The sequence below is a fragment of the Vicugna pacos genome, unplaced genomic scaffold, assembly GCF_048564905.1.
Source record: "Vicugna pacos unplaced genomic scaffold, VicPac4 scaffold_20, whole genome shotgun sequence".
In the NCBI taxonomy this organism is placed as follows: domain Eukaryota; kingdom Metazoa; phylum Chordata; class Mammalia; order Artiodactyla; family Camelidae; genus Vicugna; species Vicugna pacos.
Window position 1 is genome coordinate 79057584 of NW_027328741.1, and position 5295 is coordinate 79062878.

General features: G+C 32.0%; 1 long non-coding RNA gene across 1 annotated transcript; it reads left to right on the top strand.

Annotated features, from left to right (window-relative positions):
- The first annotated feature begins 3214 nt into the window (after positions 1-3214).
- Positions 3215-5095, top strand: LOC140694051 (uncharacterized). Its single transcript, XR_012069793.1, has 2 exons — positions 3215-3363; positions 4769-5095. It is a non-coding gene; the product is annotated as an uncharacterized lncRNA (long non-coding RNA).
- The last annotated feature ends 200 nt before the right edge of the window (positions 5096-5295 follow it).

Genomic DNA, 5295 nt, shown 5'->3' on the forward strand with positions numbered 1-5295 from the left:
GATTGATTTGCATAAGTTCAACCATCCTTGTGTTCCTGGGATGAACCTAACTTGACCATGGTGCATGATCTTTTTTTTACATGATGTTTGATTCTGTTTGTTAATTAATTCTTGAGGACATTTACATCAATGTTTATCAATGATATTGGCCTATAGTTTTCTTTTTGGGGTATTTTCTTTGTCTGGTTTTGGTATCAGGTTGATGTTGGCCTTATGGTGTGAGTTTGGGAGTACTCTCTCCATATTAATCTTTTGGAAGTGTTTTAGGAGGACCGGTATGGATTTTTCTTTGTATGTTTGGTCAAATTCCCCAGTGAAGGTATTTGGGTCTGAATTTTGTTTGCAGAGATTTTTTATTGTATTGATAATGGTATTCCATTTCTGTTGATCTGTCTGTTCAAATGGTTAGTTTCTTCTTGATGCAATATTGGTGGGCTGAATGTTTCCAAAAACTTCTCAATTACTTCCTGGTTATCCAGTTTGTTTCCGTACAGTTGCTCTTGATATTTCCTTATGATATTTTGTAAATTTGTTGTGCTCTTTGTATTTTCTCCATTTTCATTTCTTATATTATTTGGGTTCTCTTTCTTTTCTTGTTGGTGATCCTGCCCAGAGATTTGTCAATTTTGTTTAAAGTTTCAAAAAAGAATTTTATTAATTTTTTTCTATTTTTTAAACCCTATTTCAATTCTTTCCTCCTTGATCTTTACTTTTTCCCCCTTTCTGTTGACTTTTGGTTTTGTTTGCTCTACTCTTCATGATTAGTTTGCATAGAATGTCAGATTATTTATTTGAAATTGTACTTCTCCTTTGTGGAGGGCTTTGTCACTATGAACTTCCCTCTTAAACCTGCTTTCACTGTATTCCATAGACTTTTTGAAGTGTTTTGTCATATTTCTTAAGATATTTTTTAATTTCTTCTTTTAATTCATCAACTCCCTCCTTTGTTATAGTACCATGGTTTTTAATCTGGATGCTGTCATTTCTTCTCCCTGTTTTTCTATGATTTATTTCTAGTTTCATGGTATTATACTTAGAAAAGATGCTTGAAATAATATTTACCTTCTTAAATTGTTGAGGCTTCTTCTGTGCCTGAGTTTATAATCTTTCCTTGAAAATGTTCCATGTGTATTGGAAAAGAATGTATATTCTGTTTTTGGGAGAAGTACTCTTTTGGAAGTATCAACCATCTCCAATTATTTTATCATGTTTTAGTATCTTTGTTCCCTTATTAATTTTCTGTGTGAAAGAGCAGTCCAGTGATGGTAATAGGGTGTTATAGTATCCTATTGTGATTTTGTTCCCAGCGATTTCTCTCTTTGTATCTATTAGTATTTGCTTTATGTATTTAGGTGCTGCTATATTGAGTGCATAAGTATTAATGGGTATAAAACCCTCATTTTGTATTGCTCCTTTAATCATCATATCATGTCCTTGTTTATCTTTCTCTATGACCTTTCTTGTAAAGTCTACTTGTGTGAAGTCAGTACTGCTAGTCCTGCTTTCTGGTCATGTGTATTTGCATGCAATATATTCTTCCATCTTCTCACTTTCAACTGTGTTTTCCACTTACTAAATTGGGTCTCTTGTATGCTTCATTATGTAGGGTCTTGTTATATTATCCCATCTGACAATATATATCTTTTAATTGAAGCACTAAGTCCATTATCATTTGTGAGAATTATTGATAGACTGGTATTTATTTCCATTTGGAACTTCATTTTCCAGTTGATGTGGTATTTCCTTTTGTTCATTTCTTTTCCTTTTGTGGCTTGATAGTTTTCTTTTATTATCTTGGTTTCTTTATGGCTTTGCAATTTCATTGTAAGATTTTGACTTATGTTTACCTTGTTGTGTATTTATATTGACCCATAATGTATCTATTTATTTTAACTGATAATAATACAAACTCTTACCCATCCTACAGAGAAGAGAAACAAGAAGAAAATACTCTGTATTGTCCTGTTTCATTCTGTGACCCTTAAAAATTTTGATGTTCTCTTTTACAACATCATATTTATTCTGTTGTAAGTCATTGTAGATATTGCCTTTATAATTATGCCTTTCTCTTTTCTATAGAATCCTGCTTCTTTTGTATTTAGAGTAGATCTTTCATTATTTCATTTTCTCTTGCCAAATTCTTTAAGTATTTGCTTGTGTGGAAGTTATTTACCTCTCCTTCTATTCTCAAAGATAGACTTGCTTGATATAGTATCTTTGATTACAGCTTTCTTTCATTCAGAAATTTCAATATGTCTTGCCACTGCCTTCTGCCGGCTGTATTTGTGTAGGAAACGAGTTTACATTTATTATGTATATAATTATATATATATATATATATATATATATATATATATATATATATATATATAAAGAACACCTAGAAATGAAGTTAACACATAAGTTGAAAGCATATACGTTAAAAAACTGAAAATATTGGTGAAGGAAATTAAAACTGATCCAAAGAAATGAAAAGAACTCTTATGTTAATGATGTGAAACTATGTGGTTGAAACAACCTTTCAACCCAAAGGAATCTATGTTTAGTGTGATTCATGTCAAAATAACTATGAGATTTTTCCATTATATAGAACAAATAATATCAAAATTTATATGTAACCACAAAGATCATGAGTTGCCAAAATAATCTTGAAAAAGAGTATTAAATGTAATGGTGTAAAGTTCTCTGATGTTAAACACTCCTACAAAGCTTTAGTAAATAAAACAACATGATAGTGGCTCAGAAACAGACACAAATCAATAGAGGAGAATAGAGCACCCAGATATAATCCCTCACACCTATGATCAATTAACCCATGAAAAAGAAATCTAGAGTATAAAATGATCATGAAATTGTTATACTTTTTCTGTAGAGGTTTTACACAAATTTCACTTTAAATTCCAAAACTTTAAAATTATTTTATTTTTTTTTGCATTATTGATTCCATGTTCACAAATCAAGTATAAATTTGTGTACAAAAGTATGGAGATTGGTTTTATTTCATAGACCCCAAAATTAAATTATTTAAAAAGATTTTGTGGGGAAAATATTTCCACATCACACTATAAAAATAAGCAACATTTATGTTTCATTTTAACTGGATGAATGAGAAGTAAACACAGGCGGAATGTTACACTTGGGTTGCTAGGAGACCAGTCGTTTTATGATGCCAAAGCTACTCAGGTTGAGAACAATTGTGATGGCCTAGCAGTTTATCTGTTCAGTCCTGCCAAAGCAGCATTTGAAGTTGCAGTGCTCAAAATCATGCAGATTAGAAAAGTAACTGGAAAAAGTTATTTGAGATGACACATGTTTCTTCAGAATTTCAAGATGTGTCTCATAAAGATGGACCAACTGTTTCAGGTAACTCTGGTAGATGTCTATTGTGTGATCAAACATTCTCTGAGGACTTGGACTTGAGGTATGTGATTGAAGAAAATGCTTTTCAGAGTTTGTCTGAAGAATCTTTGATAAAAAGACCATGTTACACACATTGTGTCTCTGAACCAGATGAAGATAATTATTTTCGTTCTCTGACATTTCCAAGAAATCTCTGGAAAATGGCTAGGAGTAACCAATATAAATCCATCTGGTGGGATGATAATGGATCTTCCATCGTGATTGATGAAGATATCTTTAAGAAGGTAGTTTTGGAAAGAAAGGCCTCTTTCAGAATATTTGAAACTGGAAGTATGAAAAGTTTAGTTAGACAGCTTAACCTTTATGGGTTTAGTAAATTGCGGCAGAATTTCAAAGATCTGCTTGTCTAGCTGACTTTCTGGCAGAAGAAAAAGAAGTCTCTGTTTTAAGCAAGGTATTCAGAAATTTTAGTAACCACTTGGTAACATATATGAAAGTTTATATTGTACATCCATCAATGGTAATATATATTTAAAGCTAGATTTTGAAAATTGAATAAAATTACCAAGTCTTAAATTCTTTATTTTTTTCTAAAATTGGGGACAGTGCCATAAGTATTCAAGATTCAGAGAAACTTTGCTTGCAATTATGAATCTTATCAGAAATATATATAAAGGTATTTAAAGCTGCTTGTGAAAAGTGGCATTCACCGTTACTGCAAATGGTAACTTCTCTAATTTGATGACTATACTACTTAAATGTGTATTTTACAAATAAGGAAATTTAAAAAATAGTCAGCAATGTTCATATTTTGCTGATATTTTCTTTCAATTGTAAACGTGATATCTGATGTTTTATACGTTAGGCTTATTGTAGTCTTGTATTTTGGTTTAAAATATTACTAAAATTTTTCTCTATTTTTGTAGCAGCAGTTCTACCATAATTCAAATTTTAAACGAGTCTTTCCCCAGCTTTTAATCAGAATAAGAAGAAGAGTTGGGATTAAAAATGCCTCTCTGTTATCTTCATTGGCTGAAGATTTCAACAAGAAGCACTTTATAGCAGGGGGTAATGTGGATAAACATAATTCTGCTTTTGTGACTGACACTAGTGGAGAAAGTGCATTTTTACCTGTTGCAAAATTAAATATGCCTCTAATTAGAAAGCCCCCTACTAGACAAATAAATGGTGATAAAAATACCCCGATCAGCGGTGATTTTTCTGCTCCATCATCAAGTTCAGTTAGACCACCAGAACAAATTGCAGTGGATCAGCATGCTATTTTAAATCAGTTGAACCTTGTCCACAGGCACACTCAAAGCAGATACACTGAAGCAAATGACCATATTATGAACTCATTAAAACTACAAATTCTACATCTCAGTACAGCATCTTGTCTCCCATGCAGAGTAATTATTTTGGACTGATGGTGGAGACTTCTGTTTTTCCAAATGGATATCACAACATATCTGCCAAAGAAGGTCGTTCTTCTAAACTTCAACCAGGGAGCAACGCACGGTTTCCAGTGAGAGTGACAGCTGATACATCAGCTACCTCTCTTACAAGGCCAACTCATCAGCCAACTTCACTTTATGAACGTCATCCTAATTACAAGGGATCTACCAGAGGACTACCAGTTTATGCAGGATTACAAAGATTAAAATTGATGTTGGCAAATGTCGACAAATATCTGCAATTTTCTTATTTGAACAAGAAACATAGATGTGTACCTGTATTTACCTTATATTTTTTTAAATTAGGTTAAGTGTTAAATGGGAGACAAAGTTAACATTTACAGTTAAAATGAGATACTTGATATGATCATTTGATGGAACAATATGGGAGTAAATTTAAATACTGTCTTGTAAGGAGGAAGAGAAAATGGAAGAATTTGGAAAAAGACTAAAACATGGAGAGGGGGTAAAGCACTAAGTA